At 36.3% G+C, this 24648-nt stretch overlaps 1 long non-coding RNA gene across 4 annotated transcripts; it reads right to left on the bottom strand.

The window, feature by feature from the left end:
- Window positions 1–324: 324 nt before the first annotated feature.
- LOC121033962 (uncharacterized) lies at window positions 325–24139 on the bottom strand. Of its 4 annotated transcripts, XR_005792221.1 has the most exons (6): window positions 23829–24139; window positions 22613–23333; window positions 21058–21186; window positions 19257–19385; window positions 13653–14578; window positions 12570–12754 (listed from the first exon to the last, which is right to left on the bottom strand). It is a non-coding gene; the product is annotated as an uncharacterized LOC121033962 (long non-coding RNA). The 4 variants fall into 4 exon arrangements; XR_005792223.1 differs by lacking the exons at window positions 12570–12754; window positions 13653–14578 and adding an exon at window positions 15264–15951; XR_005792224.1 differs by lacking the exons at window positions 12570–12754; window positions 13653–14578; window positions 19257–19385 and adding an exon at window positions 325–399.
- Window positions 24140–24648: the final 509 nt, after the last annotated feature.

Here is a 24648-nt window from a genome sequence, read left to right as displayed (position 1 = left end):
ATCAGGATATTATTTAAAATACTAAATTTAGGATGAATTGCTGTAGACATCTTCTCAAAGAGTGTTAAGGAGGTAGGAAATTAACATGAGAAACAAAGCAGGACTCAAAATGTATCCATAATCTATTTTATAAAACAATTTAAAATATATAAAGATGAAAGGAAGTACATGAAAACATAAAGGGTCATTATTTCAGGGGTGAGATTATGGGTGATTTGCCACAATAAGCATATATTACTTAAACAATTAGGAGAGAAACAACAAGCATTATATAATAATTATTTTAAACAACAGCTACAACTTGGCAATCGTGAAAAGGACTCACTGTGAATCTGGGACACTTTCAGAGGAGGCTGGCAAATGATATCAGGAGCTGTGAAAACACTGATGATTTTTCACCTGGCAAAAAAAAAGAGTAATGAAACATGAAGGCTGGCTCCAACCATTTGAAAGACTGTCAGGTAGAGGAGTATCAAGACTTATTTTCCAAAGACTAGAAGTTCTATGGAGTCAGCACTTGTCTTAATTTAAGAAAGACATTTCTAACAATAAGGGAACAAACTGATATTCAAAAAGAAGTTGGATGGATATCAGACAGTTATAAAAATGATGCTGAGTGAAGACTAAGAATATGGGGTTTTTAAGGTCCTTTCAACCCTTGGATTCAATTACTTTAAACATTGCTAACATATTTGCCCAAGACTCTAGAGGTCATAAGTCTTGGTTTTTCTTTTCCTCTCCGTTCTTCCCCCTTCCCCACTCTCACTTTCCTCCCATAGTGACTGAAAATGCTGAGTCCAGCATTTTCCAAGGAGTCACTGGGGCAAATTGCCCTTGAGCACAATGCTAAAGGAGCAGTCAATTCCTCATGATAACACGCCTGATATAAGTAGAATAGAAATTACAGAATATAGTGACTCGTCTAAGTCACAATGACACAATGTGTCAATTATGTACCATAAATAGTAAGTAAGGTGGGGTTTCCGTGGCTTGGGGTTTGCAGGGACTTGAGAAAAATAACAAAGAGTAAGATGGGATGGGATCAGATTTCTACAGCTCATCTGATCACAGATTTAGAAATGACCCATATTATCCAGTCTTTTCTCTATTTCATCAATTTCCATACCATTTTACTCAAAATCTGTGATCAGTTTCCCAGACATCTCAGTCTCCTTCCTAATTCAGGATGCCACTTCTGTGATCCTTGGTGAGTGTGACCTCCTCACCTTTCTTTGGCTTCAGGTAGAAAGCAAATATTTTTGTAGTACCATTCTTTTAGGGACCAGCCAAATAGTATCAGAAACTTTGTTCCAAACACCAATAGCCATTTATCTGCTAGTAAAAGTAACAGAATATAGATATCTAGAATTCTGGGTAATTTCAATATTTAGATTACTTACTCTACTCAAAGGCATGAATACCAGAGGAATGATTGAGCCCCCTGGAAATGTTCCCTTGATAAATAATAAAAATGTGATTTTTTTTTTTTTTTTTACTTTTCTTCTGAAATATAAAGACATGTCATAGAAGGGAGAACTGTAATTCTTAATTCTCTATTTTCGGAGAAAGCCTCTAATTTCAAATCCATCATGTTAAACTTTCCACGGTCACTTCCCATGTTCTGGTTTTTTATTTGGGAAATACTGTCCTGTATACGACAGTATTTATGAGACTGTAGACTTGTTCTCTACAGATAAAAGAATATAAATAACAAGAGGAACTGCACAAGGGCTCTTGCAGGAGTTACAGAACTAATATACATACAGTCTTAGACCAGCTTTCTGTACTCAGTGGGAAAGTGCTGTTATTATTACTGTCAATGGTATTGCTATTAACAGATGAAACTGATGTAGTCTACATAGACTGCATACTGCAGATTCCACTTCTATTTATTCAGAATCTATACGGTGCAGTATTGCAATCTATTTTTATTTAGTCTCCTTGTAACTTTGAGTGAAGAACTTTGTCCCTCTCTATTCAGATAAGGGATAGGCTAAATAGCTGATGGATATTAAGGAGGGCACTTGTTGGGATGAGTACTGGGTGTTATATGTAAGTGATGAATCACTAAATTCTGCTCCTGAAACCAATACTACACCATATGTTAACTAACTAGAATTTAAATAAAAACTTGAAAAAAATAAACAAATTCATTAATAGGATTAAATGAATGGATGAATGAATAAATAAATAAACAAACAAACAAACAAAGGAGTAAATATTGCTTGGATCACAAAGCTATTACTTCCTGGGGTAGACATATTAAACCCCTACCCAAGATACTCAATTGGTACAGGACTCATGTGAGATTCAAAGTCATGTTTCTGCAGAGTTCTCCATCCTGCTGTGAAGGAGAATGCTGTGAAATATTAAGGAAAACAATACATCTTAATAGTGACAAGCCCCCAAAACCTCTGATTGTTTATGATGTCTTGGTCTTCACATGATGTACCTCATAATTAATTTTTATCAATAGAGGATCTTTCTTTGTTAACCATTAAAATCCTATGAATGAATTATATTTCAAATAATCCCATGAATAAAAAAAGGGGGGGGGGGGGAGAAAGCATTGATCACAATGGAAGTCCAAAAATGGAGACAGAAAATACTGGCCAAGAAAGAAGAAAGAACAGGTGTCTGCCCTTATCCCACACTCCTTCAGACTGGACTATGGGAGAGCAACACTCTTGTTTTTGTGGATATGCGCTAAAGAAAACAGAAAAATCCAGCCAACTTGTGCAGTGAGTCTCATGAATATGTAGAGAAGTGTTTACATGTCTTGAATTGAGAATGGAATTCTAGTGCCTTTAGACTGTGAGCCAAATTTTAGGAGGCCAATATAAGCCTGCTTGTATTGTCTAATCATTCTCTCTTCTGGGAACATTCTAATTTAGCTAAAACCAGGATTTGGACTTGGCCTAGCTATAAATTAAAAGAATACTACATGGCTATGCAGCTCTGCTCAAGAGTTTATTTGCTCTTACATTAAAAAATAACTCAAGTCACTCTCAATGGATTCATTAAAAACCTGATTTCTCCACTTTATAGCTATTTTGCCTGGCAGATGGGATCTGTTTTTTTCCTTATGCTGCATTTTTTGAACTAAGTATATATGGTGGGATAGCAGTATACTCTCCCGCCAACAAAAAAGCCACATGCATATTTCAATAAAATCACATTATTTGGCATCTACTGTCCACATATGTTCATTTGGCTATTGCTGGTCCAAGCCAATAATAGCCACAAGGGAAATGAGTGTTTGAAATTTAAACAAGGAGCTCTAAATTTTCTAAGAGAGAAGAGGCCTCCTGACAGGTAGATCAGTCTCTAATTCATTTTTAATGCTGTTGACAATTCCATAAATCATTGTTTCTCTCCCATTATGTGCCAGCTTCTGTGCTGTAGAAGTTTGAAAAGAAAACTTCTGTATGCTTTTGGGTGGGGGTGGAGGATTAGGTAAGACTCTTTGAATGATCTTTTAAGGATGAATAATTCACCATGCAGAGAATAAAGAGCATTCTGAGCAGCCAGAATGGTATGGGGGTACGGTGAGTTCAGAGGTAAAGCAATTCTTCATTGTGGCTCGAGGGCACGTGGTGGAATGGATGTAGAAACTTAAGTAGGAAGGGGATGGTATAGATGATGGATTTCTTGGTGCAAAGAGTCAGAGTCATTGTCAAAAGTTTTTAAATGAAGAATGTAAGCTCTAGCCCTGTGAGTCCTGAGAAACAGAGTATTATGTACCTAAAAATGTGAAAAGAAAACCTGATGTCCTTGCCCCAGCAAAGAATGTCCATAACAAAAGCCTGATGTCAAGTGGACAAATAAGTAGGAACAAAAGTTAGCTGGAAATACTGTTGTAAGTGAAGAACCAAAGCATGCAATATCTTAGAATACCCAAAGATTTTTTTTTTTATTCTGATTTTTAAGAATCTGGTTGGGAATTGAGACAGAACAAGGTGCAGCTGAAATTACTGTGAATGTTTTTTTGTATAAAGTCAAAACCACCGGGGCGCCTGGGTGGCGCAGTCGGTTAAGCGTCCGACTTCAGCCAGGTCACGATCTCGCGGTCCGCGAGTTCGAGCCCCGCGTCGGGCTCTGGGCTGATGGCTCAGAGCCTGGAGCCTGTTTCCGATTCTGTGTCTCCCTCTCTCTCTGCCCCTCCCCCGTTCATGCTCTGTCTCTCTCTGTACCAAAAATAAATAAACGTTGAAAAAAAAAATTTTTTTTAAAGTCAAAACCACCTGGAGATACCATTTATTTATTAATTTCTTATATACATCTTCCAAAAGAGTATACAGATGCATTTTTCATACAGCAAAATAATGGTGGTTGAAAATGTGACTAAATCCATGTGTCTGAATCAGCATCTGTAGTATGAACACACTCTTATTTGGATTCACCAAATTTCTATTACCTTCCAACATTTCCAGCTATAGATTTTCATCTTATAAGGTAGTGTTTCAAAATTGCATGCATAATATAGTCCAGAGCTTGGCTCCCAGAATCAGGCAAACCTGAGCTCTGTCCCACTTAAGAGCTATAGGACCTGTATAAGTTATCTGATTCTCTTTGGTATTAACTTTCTCAACCGTTAAAAAGAAAACTCAGATACAGGCCCATATCTACCAAATAATTATGGTGACGATTAATTAAATTGTTTGAAAAATGCTTATTATAGTGTCTGGTATATATTAAGAACTTGATAAATGTCACTAGCTAATTATGTAATTATTATCATCACCCAAAGATAAACACAATCAGATGTTTGAGAAAAAAAACATCTGTTAAGACTACTTTATCTATACACTGAGCCAGTTGACTCACTGCATTTTGCTTGATTAAATAATGATAAAAAGGATAATAACTACACACAATACTTTAATGTCTAAAAAATATTCCCTCATGAATAAATAACTTGGCACCAACCCTGTGAGTTAGGAAAGATAACATACTATTGTTTACAAAGAAAGAAAAAAAAAAAAAGAAATCAGGATAAAATATCCAAGAGAAAAATACCTATAAATGCAAGACTAGACCAAGGAGATAAAGGGGAAAGGAAAAGTCTTTCAAAAAGATTAATTTGTCACAACAAATACTTTCAAATAATCAGAGTGGAAAAGACATCATACCTTCCAGTGAACTGACAACTGACATTGTCAAATCAAATGATGGGGAGCCAACAAATATCAGACTTATCTAACCTTTTTTTTTTTTTAATAACTAGCTATTGATTTCTCAAGTTTAAACAATTCATTCCAAAAGGCATATTTCAGTTATGCTTATGACTTTTTTTTTTTGTAAAGTTTATTTACCCATTCTGAGAGAGAGAGAGCACGCGCGTGCGCGTGCACGCACATGAGCAGGGAAGGAAGGAGCAGAGAAAGAGGGAGAGAGAGAATCCCAAGTAGGCTCCACACTGTCAGTGCAGAACTTGACGGGGGGGCTTGAACCCACTAGCTGTGAGATCATGATCTGACCTGAAGTCAAGATCTGGACCCAACCCACTGAGCCACCCAGGCACCCGAAGATGCTTGTGACTCTTAACATACAGTATCACAAAAATATCATAAAGTATTTATTTAAAAGAGGCATGATTTTTATATACCCAAGTTTGTTTTAAAAAGTACATTACTGAATAAAGTTTTAGGTTCTCTGTTTTTAAAACTTATACATTTATAGACTGAAATAGAGTCACTGTATTTACCTATTATTGAAATAATTGATCAGTAAACTATAATATAGACTTTGAGACAACAGTTCTCAAACTCTACAATGGTGTGCTGAAAATGTGGAGAAGGGTTCCACTGTTTAGTTGAATATTTACCAAGTTCACATTTGATTGGATTTTCTTTAACATTTTGATCAATAACAGTTCTCTTTTAAAAAACTGATGTCCAAGAATTGTTGAGTCTGACCAAATGAATGTCCAAGTATCATAAAATATGTATTGATGGAATTTCTGAGAAAGGTGATTGGGCCTAATAGAATAGTTAATATATTTTTGGTGTCATATATTCCCATGTTTAAGATTTCTGTTTTATATACCTATAATAGAAGTTATAGTTTTCTAAACAGTTCTGATTCCAGCTCATGTAGTATGATTGAATATTCCACTAATCCATATACCATTTTGAGTACCATGATATTCACTTGTTCTGCTTCCTGATCAATGTTGATAAGCATTGCCTTAGAAGTATATGTATATATATATGCGTATATATGTATATATATGTATATATGTATATATATGCATATATATGTATATATATGTATATTCTAAATTTCTTTGAATTCTTGAGTATCAGACAGTACACTTGGTTAATTAAATGTATAAAGAATTGATGCATTGATATCTCTGGGTTGTTTTTTTTTTTATTTTTTTTAACGTTTATTTATTTTTGAGACAGAGAGAGACAGAGCATGAACGGGGGAGGGCAGAGAGAGAGGGAGACACAGACTCCGAAGCAGGATCCAGGCTCTGAGCTGTCAGCACAGAGCTCAACGCGGAGCTTGAACTCATGGACCACGAGATCATGACCTGAGCCAAAGTCAGATGCTTAACTGACTGAGCCACCCAGGCACCCTGATATCTCTGGGGTTTTTAATCCCAAGTGCTTTCACACTAATGGGGGAAAAACACATTAATGCAACTTTTCCTTATGGTTACAAGTGGTGTAGCAACCAAAAATACTTTTTAGAGGTTTCTTTGGCACTTATATGATAAACTTAAATGAAGAATTCATGTATATGTGGCTTAAATATAGGAATTGTGCTTATTATTCATTATAGAAAGTGATAGCAATGGCAAAATAAAATATTGTTAAAATATGTAGGCTAAACAGTCTTTCAAAATAAATTTGGATAATATATGGTAAAGAAGATATAAAAACCTTTAAAATTCAGATTATTTTTCTTGGAACACCGTGAAATCACCAGGACCATGGACCTGTTATTGGCTTCCATTCCTTATATTTGTATCTAACTACTGCTTCCAGAATCAGTGTGAATATCCAAAAAAAGGGGGGCACTGCAAGTTTGAAAGTTCTATGGTATTACAGCTAGAATCCAAAGGGATTTCTGTAAAGCAAAGTTCACTGACCCTTCTAGCTAAAGGAATTTCTCACGTGTCTCAGAAAAGGTAACAACCAAAAAGCAAAACACGAAGGATATAGGACAAGAGAGTCTTGGTTCTCTGATGTATTCACTGTGGGACCGAATTCTGAGCCTCAGTTTCCTTGTCTATAAAACTTAAAGACTAGAGGGGCTTTAAGGTATTTTCCAATTTTGTGCTTCTGTGATTCCAAGTAATGCAAGATTCTATACTCTGTTTAAGTGTTGCCCCCTTGTTTTGCTTGGTTTTCTGACATGTAATATAGCTAGGTTATAATATCTCAAATTATGAATAGAAGGTTATTTTTGCCTGATCCTATGTGAACTGATTCGTATCACTATTTATTAATTTAAAATGTAAATATATATATCAAAGTCATGTAGTACGGGAGGCTTTTGTTAGAGAGAAAGATGGTTTTTTTGAATGCCACACTGTACATTCATTTGTAATAATGTGGAATTTTAAAGAGTTTTAACCAAAACTGTCTTAAATATATAATTCAAAAGGAAATTCCCCACAACCTTTTACCAAAAACATAAATAGGCCTGTGTGTGTGTGTGTGTGTGTGTGTGTGTGTGTGTGCACGTAGAGCTGGGGCTAATTTATGTTAAGCACTTAATAAATGATATAAGGATCATTAGCAAATAATACTTAGATCATAATAACTGTAGTATTAGAATTTATACACTTCAATTATGATATGACGAGGACTTATGTAACCATTTAGTGATTCTCAAAAAGGAATTATATTCATTCCAGTATGCTACTAAACATTCTCTTTGGAATTTTTAAATCATTTAAATAATCCCCAGGGGTTATTCAAGATATGGTATGTAAAACTACTATAAAATGCCCAGATGTTAGTAAAACTTTGGTCTTTTATTTTCTAATACACATTCCTATAAAAGTTTTATAATATTTCATTTAAAAAGAATACAATTTATTTCACCTCTTCCTAATTGTCCTTAATGTTTAAAAGTGACTCAATTTCACATTAATCAGATAAGCAAGAAAGGCAGAACTCTTCAAAAGAGCTTTATCAACATTTTATTTTGCATTTCCCAAGTTCCATTCGAGAAATACTGGATCATAGCAAATCCATGAGAAACTATAAAGTAATACAGGCCTTGCTCAGAATTCTCTCAGGCAATTACTAGAAACACCATAAAAATGTGTGATCATGGTATCAGATCATGGATGTTTCCGAGGGAGCACTCAATTATGTATTTATTCCCATTTTTTACCAAAGGTGTTCCTTGGGATACTAGTTTTTCAAAACACCCCTGAAAAAAGGGACTCCTAAACAATTTGGAATTTTTTGCATACTATGTCTTCCTACTGAAAATTCACAAATCACAATTGAATGTTAGAGTTCTTAATAAGTATGGCAGTGCAATCTGCTATTTATTTGTTTAGCACAGAATTTCCTCATTGTTGGTGTTGTTTTTTACTCTAAGACCCAAGGAATTCTCTCTCTTCCCTCTTTTCGCCTTCCTAAATACTATGAATTTGCATTCCATGGGATACTCACCGGGAAATGCTGCATTAAGGCCCCAGGGCCTTGGGAGCCTCTATACCATAGCTGTGGTACTGGGGACTGTACCTGTTACTCAAATGGCATCAGGTAATTCTTCTGACATTAAAAGAAATAATCCTTAATGATTAGAGCAAAACAGCGCGAATGTACTTAATGACACTGACCTGGATACTGAAAAACGGTGATGGTAAATTTCATATCGTGTATATTTTGCAACAATTTAAAAAGTAAATGAATAATTTAATCTTGTTTTAAGGCACTATTAAAAAGCAAGATATTTTTTAATGCTTGAGAGAATGACTTGCCTTGTAATAAAAGCAGATTCTTAAAAGAAAAACCACCTAAAAACCCTCCTCTATCACCAGGAAACACTGTCCTGGCCAAAAGAGAAGACGGTGGTGGATGGTGAACTATACAACAGTTGTCAGAATAAGGGAAATACTCTTTTTCTTCCTTGTGCTTCCACTCCCTAAATCCCCGTGGTGTTACAGTTGCACTAACAGATTTGAAAGGAGGCTTCCATTTTGCATGGCAAAAAATAATACAGTGTTCTAAAAATGTAAAATGGCATTTCACAAGTTTTTTAAAAAAATATTTCATTTCCTGTAGTGGCATTAAGAGTAAAATCTGCTGTGTGGATTTTTAAGGTTAGGTGGAATACATCTGACTTATCAAAGCATGTATTAATAAAGGAGAATTAACAAATTTGTGAGAAATAGACTTAGAGAAGGATTAGTGAACCATAAAAGGATTGATGAACTATAAAACTCATTGCAGAGCTAAGAATGTTGAAAAACATTGGTCTCTTTGGCTAATGTCACCTACTAGACTGTAAGTTTATGAAGGCAGGGACCACATCCATCTTGTTCACTACTGGTGTTTTCATGCCTCTAACAGTATCTAGTGTTGCAGACACTTAATAAATTCTTTTGAGTGAGTTAGGAAGTTCAAGATAGAGTTAAAACACAGAAAGTTGCTTTTTAGGCAATGTTTAAAAACTGACACTAATGAAAGTACTTCTCAGTTAGTAAATGATTCAAAATATCACCAGTTGAGCATTTAGATAACTAATAAGTCACAACTTCATTATTCGTGTTAATCATTTGCTACTATATCCATCCAAATCCTACATATGGAATTTTATTCACAAACCAATACTCTACATTTCAAGAGACCAATATTGTCAACACTTAAGCACTTAATATTCAAATCTTTACATGAATCTTTTTGCCTAATGGGCTATTGAGAATGTGTCTCATGAAAGCTGGGCAATATCTTTATGTCCTTTTTAAGTCGAGGCATTATGATTAAACTTTCTCTACATTTTTAAGATATCCAGTGGGAGAATATTAATTAAAATGTTAATATTCATTATTTAAATTAATTAATATACTGGTGCACCTGGGTGGCTCAGTCCATTAAGTGTCTGACTCTTAGTTTTGGCTCAGGTCATGATGTCACGGTTTGTGGGTTCGAGCCCTGCATTGGGCTCTGTGTTAATGGCATGGAGCCTGCTTGGGATTCGATCTCCCCCTCTCTCTGCCCCTTCCCTTCTCTCTCTCTCTCAAAAATAAATAAACATTAAATTAATTAATATTCTTTGAAATTTGAGCTATTTGCACACAAACATTAAAGTGAAGAATGATGAACTGGTGTTTCATACAATCCTGACAGAAGATTTAGAGATGAAAGAGTATGAATTTGTAAGAATATAAAAAAGAGGTATCTACTGCTTTCAAATATATTTCCTGAACCTTAATTATTGGGTTTTATGTCTCTTATTTAGAACAAATAAAATATAAGCAGGAAAAATAGAACATAGTATCACATGATTGGCTAAAACGGTCAAAACTTTGGAATCGCTTTGAAATGTATTTTAAAAGCTCAGCTACTTTGACTTTTTTTCTATTATAGAAACATGAAAAGTTATTTCAACTGAATTGCATACATAACTCCTGGAGTGTAGACAGTTGCTATTATTTGTTCACTTCATCAAAATGCTTTTTTAAACTCGTGCTACATCTGTATTACCAGGTCCTGGAGAAACCAAGGTGAAAGAGGCCCAGGAGAAGCCAAACCTTCTTTGCTATTTCTAACAAAGGAAATGCCATTCTTGCCACTAACTCTTGGAATGATTTCCAAGTTCTCTAAAAATAATTTAACCTGTGTCAAATAGCTGTCTCATCTGGAAAACTCAATAAATGAGTGTAGAAGTTAGAAAAAGCAGGGGGAAAGTTAGGTGTTAAACTGAAATGGTATATCCCAGGCATGTTAGATTGAAAGTCCAAATTAGCCAGCACACTTCCATACATCTGCTCACTTTTCTTTAAACTTGAGCTATATTATTGCAGAAAAGCATAATAATCCCCACTCTGATCTTGTATTTCAAGTGAAAGAGCCTGAACTATCTCAGCATAGGCACTTTTGTAAACGGGTATAATGGGTAGATGAGTTTCTTTCTGGGGTCAGAATTTCTAAATTCCAAGGGCAGATTCTATACGGAGGAGAAACAAGAAGAGTAATATAAATTATTTCTTCCTCATGACAATGATTCTAATTCAGTGTTGGACTTTAGTGTGAGGAGGACATGCCTGCTAAAACATGCTTCATTTTATCTTGTTAAGTTTATTTATTTATTTTGAGAGGGGGGAGGGGCAGAGAGACAAGGAGAGCGAGAACCCCACGCAGGCTCCACGCAGTCAGCATAGGCCTGATGCAGGACTGGAACCCACAAACCATGGGATCATGACCTGAGCTGAAACCAAGAGTCAAACACTTAACCAACTGAGCCATGCGCGTGTCCCAGTCATGCTTCATTTTAAACAACAGTTGAACTCTTGGGGTGCCTGGGTGGCTCAGTTCGTTGAGCCTCTGACTTCAGCTCCGGTCATGATCTCACGGTTTGTGGGTTCGAGCCCCGCATCGGGCTCTGTGCTGACAACTCAGAGCCTGGAGCCTGTTTCAGATTCTGTGTCTCCCTCTCTCTCTGCCCCCGCCTCCACTCACACTCTGTCTCTCCCTCCTTCAAAAATAAACATTAAACAATAGTTGAACTCCTTGTAATTTTGTGCAAGTTATTTCTTAGAAGCCAAATCACCCTTCACTGTACCAGAATAACCGTTTACATGTGGAAAACTCAGTTAAATCCTTATAAATATAAAAAAGTATACTTTATTTGTTCAAAAATGTAGGTCATTATACATTATTTTCTTATTTTGAAGCATTCTAAAATGGCAGTTATTAAAAAATGAATTTTTAAATTCTGTTGTATGAGTTTGCAAGAAAATTGTATTTTAGAGTTTTCTGGTTATTCAATTATCTAAGATTATCATTCATGGTATATTGGTCCGTGAATGAAATGGTATTGCTTGAAATGATTTTCAGATATCTACTAGTGTTCTCAAGCAGAAGGACTGGACTATTTTTAGGAGGGATGACCTACCATATGACTACTAACTTTTGCAGGGTACCACCTAAATCAACATTATTCAAGATGACTTAAGAAAGATGAAAATATTCCAGACTTTAAACATGTCTCTGTTTTCTTTTTTGATATGAAAGACAACCTACAATTTTTTTTGTAAAGAAATGGGGCAACAGCCACTTGCATTATTTCCTGTTGACTGGTCTAAGAAGGAAAGTGAAACTCAATTTGTTTAATGGGTCACGTGACTGTGCAAGTACAAGCACATGCTTTGACTTTGCCCACTCTCCAAATTTGTTTTAGAGCTTGGGGTGGAAAAGGAGGTGAAAGAAGATAATATATGGACCGCCTGACATTTGCCAAGAACTGTGTTTAGCATTTTACACACATGGTTTCACATTTATAAAAAGTTAAGCAGTACATAAGGAAACAAATTCAACCAAAAGAAGTCTTACTCTTTTTTACCCTGCCAAATCTAGAGTTTCTTGCCTGTCTTAATAGGAGATAACATCTCTAGTAAGGAAGAGAAATCTGGTTTCTTGCTTCTTTTCTCTGTAGTCACTGTTTTTTTTAAGTCTTGAAATGAAGGGAGTCCAGCGGTGGATGGCAGCCCAAAAGAGAATGTTGTTTTTATATATCTTATTCTCTTTGCAGGTCAGATAGGTATAGCCAAGAGACACTTAAAAAAAAAAAAAAAAAGGTAAAGAAAATGAGCAAGTACTCAGAATGCTCATAGTTTTCAACTGAGTTGATAAAAATAGTTTAAATGAAATTAAATATAAACATAAAACTTTAATTCCAAATACTGTAGTTTGAGGGAAAAAAAAGGTAAGGTCATCATGACTCTATTAAGACTAAGCCAAATTTAAGAATAATCTCTTATGGGGCGCCTGGGTGGCTCAGTCGGTTGGGCATCTGACTTCAGCTCAGGTCATGATGTCGGTGTTCCCAGGTTCAAGCCCTGTGTCAGGCTCTGTGCTGATGGTTCAGAGCCTGGAGCCTGCTTCGGATTCTGTGTCTCCCTCTCTCTCTGCCCCTCCCCCGCTCATGCTTTGTCTTTCTCACTCTCAAAAATAAATAAATGTTAAAAAAAATTAAAAAAAGAATAATCTCTTAAAGTGTTACTTATCAAGTCCTTGATAGCATTTAAAAACATTAAGTTTGGCCTATTATATGTATGCTATAGATTTGTTACATGTGCTGAGATATAGGAAATGTAAGTAAACATCAGAAACCATACTGAATTGATAACACCAAGTATTTTTAATAAATCCTTCAGTAAATTCTATCCTAAATCAGTTTTGATTCACAAGCTACTCTAGACATTATATTTAAGTCAAATATCTAGTCTGATTTTTTTTTCTATTTTTATCCCAATCAAATAGAGATAACATGAGAAAAGCACTTCCAATAAAGAAAATTATTGTTTCTAATGTGAATTAACCAGTAGTTTGACATTTTAGATTTAGTAGTTCATAAACTACTTGAGAAGAAGAAATACAATCATATTTAATGTTAGATCTTTCTTGGGCTTATCAGAGGGTGTATGCTTACAAATAGTCAGCCGTGGAACCTACCTGGTTGATGAGCAATTTGGGTGAAGAATACCAATGTGGATTAAAAGCCTAATTCCCAGCAGGCCCTTCTCTATGGGAAATCTGTCTCCAAGGGCTGGCTAAGAACTTGCCTTGCTCACTGACTTTTTTCCTGTAGGCTGACCATTGATGGGGAGAACACCACTAAACATTTTGATGATTCATTATAAGTGTGCACATCATAATTTTACACTGATTTTTATGTGGCTTCATCTTAATGGTCTCCCACACCAAAAGTCATGTTTGAAATACAATACATTAACAATCTGAAGCAGACTGAACTGTGAAGCAGGATACTGAGAATAAATAGATGAAATTCTAGACATTTCTAAAGAGGATCCAGCTACTTAATAGCCACTGAGGTCTTCGGTGAATAGGTGTGAATATTTCAGTGCAGTCCAACCTGAACTGAGAAGCAGTTCTTCATTCCAAATTTAAATACCGCCTGTGCATATAAAAAAAAAAAGAGTTTTATTTATTAGTCCAAAATGTTACTATGATTGGGATCTTGAAAAAACATTCTTTTTCTTGGGCATGTTCTTCAGCAAAAAGCAGTTGGGAAGGGTAGGTTAGAGAATGGAACTTGTCTTTGGAAGCCATAAAGTTGAAACGTCCTGTTTTTCACCTCACAACAGGCGAAGCTGGGCCGAAGATAGTTGTTGAGTAAGTACATTTCTCTGCCAAAGTTAAGATGATGAACCATGGGTGAACCCTGGCAACATTCTATTCACCCACTGAAAAGCTGCTAGTATTTGGTTATTGAGGCTCGCCCAAATCATTTTCCTCACACGTTGGACCCATTCTCTTTGAGGGGCAAGTGCAGCTTCCAACATGAGAGTTACAGTGAGCTCTGTGGATACACTGACGCTTCAGAGCACAGTTCGATCCATACTGGCCTGACCTGCATTCTGTGAGGGGGAAAAATAAAAATAAGGGCAATTCAAATATGCTTTTTTATCACACAGTCTTTTTACTACTATTTCTTGGAAACGAATAGGATAATGATAGACTTGTAAAGAATTCTGGTTAACCATGTGGTATCTTTTTCCCATGCTAGAATGTTATATAATAAAAGTAAGGATTTTAATGGAAAACAGGAGGAAGCTGGGGGTGTCAAGGAAGTTAGTGACAAAACTGAAAAGAGGAGAAGGCAGGACAGCACCTTACATTTTTAAAGTACCTTCTCAGAATTAGATTGTTCAATAGAGCTTACAACAGTGGCATTCTGAGGGACCCAGGGAAAATGGATTAGTTGTCTTGAGGTCAGAACAGGGCAACACTCGCTCAGAATACGCAATATGTGAAATTTGTCTTTAGGTTGAAACACAATCATTTGAGCTTATGTTGTTGAAAATGAAATGCTTTATTTTTTTTTTTTATTTTTTTTTCAACGTTTATTTATTTTTGGGACAGAGAGAGACAGAGCATGAACGGGGGAGGGGCAGAGAGAGAGAGGGAGACACAGAATCAGAAACAGGCTCCAGGCTCCGAGCCATCCGCCCAGAGCCCGACGCGGGGCTCGAACTCACGGACCGCGAGATCGTGACCTGGCTGAAGTCGGACGCTTAACCGACTGCGCCACCCAGGCACCCCGAAAATGAAATGCTTTTAAATTCAACTCTTTCATCCCTTAAAATATATCAAAAGGGCCATAGATCTCCTGTATACCTAACTCTGTGAAATCCTGCTATATGTACTAAAGGGATATAACTATGTTTAAATTGAATTGCGTTGTGATTACAACTGGTGGAAGAATAAAAGGAAGGGATAAAAATAGTTAATGTTTTATTAAAATAACTAAAGATAGACTAAAAGGGGTCCTTCAAATATCACACCCCAGTCTGGGTGTTTGGTATTAGTCCAGAAGAGAATTAGCAGAGAATTAACAGGTTCTGTCTCTGAAGGACTGTGAGGTTAGGGAGAAAGTCCAGCCCAGTCCAGCCCATGGAAACAGAAAATCGATTCATACTTTCCAGTCACACTGGCAAGACTAGGAATTAAATAAATTTACCAATATTTAAGGATCAGAGAAATTTAACTTGTAGTAATAACAGTCACCTCGCTCTATGCAGTTTACAAAATGGGTTCCTAATACATTATTTCATTTGGTTCTAACAAACACTTGTGAGGTAGGCAAGGCAGTGAGGTAAGCCCTCTCATTCTGGAAAGAGATAAACTAAGGTTCGCTGTGGCTTAAGAAATCTTCGTACATGTTATATCCCAGGTGAATGGCGGAGCTGGATTTCTAAGTTCTCGTCTGTTGCTCTTTGGTCATTCTCCACTATTATGTAGAAGGACAAAGTATCAAGCGTACATATAGAAGAAAGACCAAATAAGAAATTAGAACACTGGAAAGTGGAAAATTTAGAAAAAAAAATAATATATACATATATATAATAAAAATATAAAACATAGATAAAAAATATATAACATACATAATAAAAATATATAACATATATATAATTGTGTGTGGATAGATAGATGATACATAAATAGATATTAGAGCAAGTCTTGAGTCTGTAGGCAAAATTTTGTTAAACATTTCTTTAGTACCTCAAAATTCTCTTTGCTGGGTTGGAGAGTCAACCTAAATTTACCACGAGCAGTTGGATTTTTTTTTTTTTTTTCTCTTGGACAATGAAGATTGCTTAAGAGGTGCTTTAGGGCTCTTGCCTTAAGTAATTAACTACTTAGATTTTAAATATGGTATAAATGGAGACTGAGAAATCAATTTTGTAATTAATCGCTTTGATAGAGTAATTCAACTCTTTCCTAAAGGAAGGTACAACAGGTAGGTAAAGGAGTTTTGGAGGTGATGTAAATGCTGCTCTGAAATGAATCTCTTCTTTAAAACTCCAAACTTTATGAAGTTAAAAAAGAATTCTGTCATTTCAAATTCAAACTAACGCATTCACCTCTGCCCAGTGTGTGGGAGGAAGTTTGGTGGTAAGACCTAAGTGTTCTTGTTTGTAAAGGAGTTATGAATCAGGATCTCTCCTGAGCAGTTCAGAATCTGATTTTAATTTATAAAAATACCACATTTTCATGTTAATAACGATGTGTATTTAAGACATCTGTTTGAATGTCTGCAAATGTTAATTTACCAAGAGGGTGGGGAAATAATCCAATAAAAAGCTGCTACATTCTTTTATGAATTAACATTATGGCTGTTTAATGGGTCTTTTACCAGAGTTCAAATTAAAATGAGGTCTTTTATCTTTATAGTGCCTGCATAGACACAGCTGCTCACAGTTAATATCACAGATGAACTGTGCCTAATTGAAAATAAAAATGCAAATAAAAGACCCTGTAGTACATCTGTGTAGGCTGTGGGTATCCCAAAGAGCTCGTGACAAGAGGGGCCTTGAAGTGCCCACTGAGAATGGACACATTAGTACACATGATCCACTGTCACGTGGTAATTACTTGTGGATGAAAGAGCCTATGTGATACAGGAATTTTGTCCATGGAAAGTCCATAGAGCGAGGCTTTAATTTCCAGCCTCTCCATCAGCTCTCTTGGTTTAGTGGCTAGCATTAAGCCACTTCTGAGTGCTGTCCCATAGAACTTTCTGCAAAGACAAAAATGTTCTATACTGCGTTATCAAATACCGTAGCCACTTGAGCACTTGAAATGTAATGTGCGACTGAGGTGAATTTTAAATCAAACCAAATTTAAATTAAGTAGCCACCTATGGTTAATGGACAAGGCATGTTAGACAACGCGGATAGAGAACCAAAAGCAATTCCTATGATTGCCAAGGCACCTAGCATAAATTAAAATGTCTGGCACATAGTATGCATTCAATAAACACTAGTGGTTTTTCTCGATATTTAGATCAAACCACAAATGTTACAAGCATTCTGCCTTTCCTGAGCATTTCATTGGTGACATGCATGCTGTGGCTTCACCGAGATGTTATGTAAATGTTTATCCTGACATATTTAGCTTAGATATGACAAGGTTCCAGGACTTTTGTCTACCATGACCCCGTGAAGGATGCAGAGAAGAGAAGCCAGAATTCCTTCAACAAAAATTTGCTACAGACTATCATGTGCTGGATGGACAAATAGACAGTCGCTCAATTCACAAGCCTGCAGTGCAGCAGAGCACAAGGATTAGACATTTATTTTTATTTATTTATTTATTTATTTATTTATTTATTTTCAACGTTTATTTATTTTGGGGACAGAGAGAGACAGAGCATGAACGGGGGAGGGGCAGAGAGAGAGGGAGACACAGAATCGGAAACAGGCTCCAGGCTCCGAGCCATCAGCCCAGAGCCCGACGTGGGGCTCGAACTCCCGGACCGCGAGATCGTGACCTGAGCTGAAGTCGGACGCTTAACCGACTGCGCCACCCAGGCGCCCCAAGGATTAGACATTTAAATGAAGCAGCTTTGCAAGAAAGCAATGCCCGTATCAACAAGTGCCTGAGTTGGAAGAACCCATAAGGTTCCAAGTCAGTATTCATAACCCCTTTACCTTGGTCTCAAAGTCTATAGAAAGGGAAGAAAAAAGTAGAGGAAAGGATATAACACTCTTGATGAGCTACTGGAGGTTCCTTATTCTGGCTTGTATACAGATACTCACACATACAGTATTGACCACTAGTAGTATTACCCAAAGTCTGAAAACAGTCTGCCTGGGTTCAAATCTTGGTTCTGCCACTTACTACCTTTCTGTGCTTCCATTTCTTCATCTGTCAAATAGGAATAACCATAGCAACAACCTCATAGAGTGGTGGTAAGAATTAAATGAATGCATGCAAAGTGTTTAAGATGGGGCAAGGCATTCCAAAAAGTAGCTTTTCTTCCCCCCACTATTTCTTAGAAGCAAAGTGGAGTGGGGGAGATGACGCTGCGTAAGAAGTACTCTCCTATAGCCCGTTACTATGGTTTTCTCAGCATTACTGAAATTCCAAGTTACAGAATCATAGATTAGTGCTGGAAATGATCTTAGCAATATGTAGCCTCAACCCTTCTTCCTGGCAAGGAGGAAAGTAAATTCTGAGATTAAATGCTCTACTTTGGATCATAATTTGTGGCAGGGTCAGTCCTTCAGGGCTATAGTGAAATATATAAAATCTTTTCATCTAGTAAACATCCATCAAGTTAAATAGCAAGTGATGTATCAAGGATCCATTCAATCTACTTTCTCCTCTTCTTAAGACACTCCGTGAAGATTTAGGATTTTACATTCCAGGTCATTCTTGTGAGTGGAATGGAAAATAAAGGATACATCTCAATTTACAATGAGTAGGTGGGAACTCGGTTCTCAAGAATACTATTTGGATCATACCTTAATTGCCTTAATTTTAGTTATTTCTCTGAATAACTTTTGTGATGAGGGTATTTAACTGGATTACTATGAGGTACTTACAATGTGCCCTGTCTCAGCTGTGGTGCTGGATTTGGGTGCCTGAGATGTAACAGCTATATACCCTGGTTAATTGTACTAAGGCAAGGTGACAAGCAGTGGTGGGGCAATGTTCTCTAATTTAGTAATGTTTTTAGTATGAAAACGTCTGTATATCTCCATGTGAACCATGAATCAGAGGGACATCATGAGGTGCTTTGGTTCATACCAGCATCACATGTGGCTCCAGTTTTCTCAGGTGGGTAGAAGTATTTTCCAGTTACTGAGTGGCAGGAACTTTCTCATTCACAGTCACAAAGTTGATGGCAATTGTCTCCAAACATTCCAAGTGAACACTCTACCAAGGAATACTGAAAAATTAACCCTCTGAGCTTTCACTGACGCACTTAAATTGAGATTAAAATACAATTTCCTCGGGGTGCCTGGGTGGCTCAGTTGGTTAAGCATCCGACTTTAGCTTAGGTCATGATCTCATGGTCCCTGAGTTTGAGCCCCATGTCGGACTCTGTGCTGACAGCTCGGAGCCAGGAGCCTGCTTCAGATTTTGTGTCCCCCTCTCTCTCGGTGCCCCTCCCTTGCTCGCACTCTCTGACTCTCTCTCTCTCTCTCTCTCAAAAATAAATACATATTAAAAAATTAAAAAAAATACAATTTCTTCGAGATTAAGTCCCAACTAACAAAATGGGATGGTAAACTGATTTTTGTTGGTCAGAAGAAGGGAGGGAAGTTTTGGAATTTTCAGAAAGAAGCTGCATTGTATACACGATTTCACATTCAGGTCTTATATATTTCAACAGGTCTATATATTTCAACAATGGTTTATATCTGTCAGAATGTGGGTAAGCTTTTTGAAGATAGGAATTTAAGGAAAGAGACTGAGTCCACTAAGGGCATTTTAATACTTTTCCTTAAAAAGCTATTTATTGTGTATCTCCTCAGAAGACTGTTAGCTCTATGTTTTCCACTATATTCCCACATTCTAATGCAGAATCAGGCACATAACAAGAGCACATTATTGAATCACTAAATAATAAATGAATAAAGGATGGACAAGAAATACTATATATAAGGCTCTAGTGACAAATGAGGATATGGTATGAGACTAATATATAAATCTTTTTAAGAGGCAATAATTTTGGTTCACATAAAGTCAAGTTATTATATTATATATTATAGTATTGTTATCATGGCTGTTGTAATGATATGCACAAGACTGTACATAATAGTAAAATTGGACTTAGAGTTGTTAACTAAGAACTATGTAGTTTGGTATTGTTTAGAAGTAGGCTGATCAGAGTCTTTTAGGACTTTATAATACTTTGTTTCAAACTGAGTAACCCAAATTCTCACCTCCATCTATTTATCCACGTTCATGGCTGCCACTACTTTCTTGTGATAAAAGCCCAATTCACATCTTTCAATATTTTTTCATAAAACCCTTATATTTATTTCAATTCCATTGAACCCAATATAGTCTTTTAAAAACATTTAATGAAATATTTTTCATTCAGAGGGAGATCATTTGTCCACTAAAAGCTAACAGCTTTTGGGGTGCCTGGGTGGCTCAGTCGGTTAAGTGTCCAACTTCAGCTCAAGTCATGATCTCACAGTCCATGAATTGGAGCCCCGCGTCAGGCTCTGTGCTGATAGCTCGGAGCCTGGAGCCTGCTTCAGATTCTGTGTCTCCCTCTCTCTCTGCCCCTCCCCTGCTCATGCTCTGTCTCTATCTCAAAAATAAATAAAAATATCAAAAAAAAAGTTAACAGCGTTGGTGATGTTTTGAGATATTAAACAGTTTCATTTATAGGAGGCAAAACATTTTGATCAGAAGCAAAATCAGAAAGAACAACTATACTGGCGTAGAATGAATTCTTGTCTCTTTAATGTCCAAGTCGGAAGTTTAGATGATTATTCCATGTTTTCAATTGGAGTTTGTATTTATGCCCTTATTTGGAAAGATCTCATGGTCACAGAGAATTCCCATATGTCTAAAAATGCTCTGGCTATACCTTTTTCACACTGGCTGCCATGGAAATCTGCTGGGCAAATGCACTGTCCATTCACTGCATCACAACTGGCTCCATTTTTGCAGTCACAGATGTGAGCACAATCCAAACCATAAAATCCAGGAAGGCACGCTAGAAAATAGAAGTGTCAAAAGGCTATGTTGTCTTTAAGAATAAGTAATAAATGACATGCTCTAGGTCATTTTTTTCCCCCAAGACTAAAGAAGGAGATGAGAGCAAAGAATTACAAAACAAGAAAAAATTATATGGAGATGAATATCGACAATAGTTTAGCCATATAGATAAATGAATATATAAAAGGCCATTCTCTATAAGTCATCTAGAAAAATCCATACTAAAATGTAAAATATCTTCAAATAGATAACATTTATTTGCTATGATGAGCTATAGTCTTACAAAGATTTCACCAAAACCCTCTAATACTCTAAACACCTAAAACTATGTTTTCAAACTTCAGATTCAAGCTAAATTTAGCAAGAATGGTTTTTCAATCAAATTGTTTAAGTAAATAAGGGTATCTATGGAAAGTGATTCACATGTTTTTTTTTTTTTTTTAAAGTTTATTTCACGTATTTTGAGAGGGTGGGGAGGGGAAAAAAGAGAGGGAGAGAGAGAATCCTCCCATGCTGACAGTGCAGAGCCTTACGTGGGTCTAGATCCCACAAGCTGTGAGATCATGACTTGAGCTGAAATCAAGATTCAGATGCTTAACTGACTGAGCCACCCGGGCACCCCGCATATAGCTCTTAATGGTTGAAGTCCTGGGAATGTATGACAAAGGTGGGTATGAGGAAATCAGGGGAAGAAAAGAAAGAGAAAGGGAATAAAAGAGAGAGAATATGATATATACATACATATATATGTATATGTGTGTATATATATATATATATATATATATATATATATATAGTAGGTTAACATCTTAAGAAGAAGTTAAGTTTTAAAGTCAGTGAAATATAATATTTGGAAATTTTCCTTAGATGATCCATAAAGTACAATATAGAACTGTCTTTTAGGAAGTCCAGTATAACCTGTTTCTCTTCCATGGTTGGAGATGGTTAATATTTTTGTGGCTGAATATCAAGAAGTAGTACTTGGTTTACATTTAGAGACCATGTAATCCAAGCAAATGCATTTCTTTAAATGCTAAAATTGTCATCTGTCCAGAGAGATGACCTGAGAAAGGTGTGTGAGAGCTAAGCTTGACTGCAAAAAATAGATTCTCATTTCCTATCTCGAGCTTTCTTTAGGGCTGTGCTTACCACTCATCAATGGGAAGGGGATGAAATTTACTCACCCTTCAATTACCCATATTCTCTCCCCCCTCTCTCCCTCCCTTCCTTTCTCTAGCTCTCTCTCCTCTCTCTTTCTCTGTGTCCCCCACCCCCCTTCTAGAGTTGGATTTGGCTAGGTTCCATGTGTATGACACTTGTCCAGCATGCATGGACAGATTCAACATTAGGAAAAACTCATAATCAGAGAGAAGAAAAAGAAGGTAAAACCAAAAGGAGATAAGGAAATTTTACACAATATATACCCTTCTATTGTCTGATCTCATAAATCTTCAAAAATAAGTAACAAAGGAAGATCCAATGCAATGTTTCTTCTGTTTGTTCTTGTACAATTGCTACTGAAAACACATAGAAAAAAAAATCAACTATACTTTATCTCTTTTATTTTAATTATATATAAATTTGAATTCATAAAGATTGCTTTGCTCAACTTATTCATTTCTTTCATTAATACTATTATTCTTCCAGGCTCCCTGGCTCAGAAGTTACAGCCATCTTTGATCCCTTCATTTTCCTCACCTTCATGTCCAAATCAATTGCCTAAAACAGTCAATTATTCTTCCAAAATAATCTTTTGCTCATTCATTTCCATTTTTATCCCAGTCTATATTTTAAAAATTCTAGACCATAATTATAGCTTCCCGCATAGACAGTACTCATGACTATCCTTCCCGATGATCAACAATGTACCCACTTTACAGATTTCTTTCACCAGAGTGATGTCTCCTGTCTGCTCAAAATCTTCCTTGATAAGCAGCTACACAGAAGATGAAATTTATGGGCTTCGAATAAATATATTTTACTCTCTTGTATCTGTTACTCCGATCTTGAAAACAAAACAAACGAAAACTACAAGACGTTTGATTCAATACTTACTGACCTAAGAAACCTCAGAGTAGTTGGCGAGAATTCTAAACTTCAGAAAGCTTAATAAGATTTGTTCCCGGGAAATACGTTTGCCAGAGCCTAAAAACAAGTTGAAAGACATGGGAACAATTTTGTACATTAATATTAGTTAAGAGGCTCAAAAAATTATCTACCTCTAAATAATTAATATTTATCAAGTTTTGCCATGCCACATGCTTCAGTGCTAAATACTTACATGTATCTTCTTATTTAGTCCTCATTATAATCTTTAAGGGAAGGTGTTATTATTTTCCCCATTCTACATATGTTGAAACTGAAACTTATAGAAGTTAATAGTTTATACATCTTTTATATAACAGAGTTAGGCCATTTACAGCTAACTCGAAAGACTAAGCTCTCACATCTTAATTTGTTAACTTTGTTGTCCATCAGGGATCTCTGATGTCTAAAGCAAATTATTGTATAATTCTTCCTTTTCCTATTTAGATGAAAATATTGAGTCCAAATGAAGAAGTGAAACAAATATGTTTCAGGAGACCTTGAAAACAGACATTTCTGAGTTAAGCCTAGATTAACATGAAATAAATGGCTTACTTATCTATATTTTGCCTAAAGGCAGAGGAAGAACAACTTTGTTCAAAAAGTATGGCAGCTGACTCCTCTGCTTGTGTCTACTCCAGATGCTCCTGGAACCATGGAATCATTGTTGAACAAGAGTTATAAAAAGAATGAACAAGTTCAATTACTTCATCATGGCAACATCTAGATGCGACATCTAGAACTTAAATTAGAGCTATGAAATCCATTGTAAGAAACTAAATCATTAACAGTTTACTAATTTGATATAATGTGAATGTATTACTTTAATGATTTAAAGCAGTTTAATTTTTTTTAACGTGTATTTATTTTTGAGAAAGAGAGAGAGGGCACAAGCAGGGGAGGAGCAGAGAGAGAGGGAGACACAGAATCTGAAGCAGGCTCCAGGCTCTGAGCTGTCAGCACAGAGCCCCATGAGGGGCTCAAACAAACTGGGAGATCATGACCTGAGCCGAAGTCAGATGCTCAAACAACTGAGCCACCCAGGCGCCCCAAAGCAGTTTTTAAAGCTTAAAACTTGTCAACACTATGAAATGCCCACTTGTTATCTCTGTTTACCATGTTCACAGTTCCTTCTGTGGGAACCCTAAAGGCACTCACAGCTTTTAGAAAACCGACTGCAGACTCCATTGTTCTGACATGAGCAATGAAAATGGCAGCCTGAGCCATAATAACCAGGAACATTCTGAAAAAGAAACCACCCAAGCATTAGTTCTAGTTAAGGCCACTGAATTTGTAGTAATGAGTTCAAAAACAGAAACAAACTGAAGAATCGATAAAAAAATAAAAGCAAATCATTAGCTAACCTAATCAAGAC

Source organism: Herpailurus yagouaroundi, unplaced genomic scaffold (genome assembly GCF_014898765.1).
Source record: "Herpailurus yagouaroundi ecotype Mexico unplaced genomic scaffold, PumYag 159, whole genome shotgun sequence".
In the NCBI taxonomy this organism is placed as follows: domain Eukaryota; kingdom Metazoa; phylum Chordata; class Mammalia; order Carnivora; family Felidae; genus Herpailurus; species Herpailurus yagouaroundi.
This window is presented reverse-complemented; position numbering and strand designations above follow the sequence as displayed.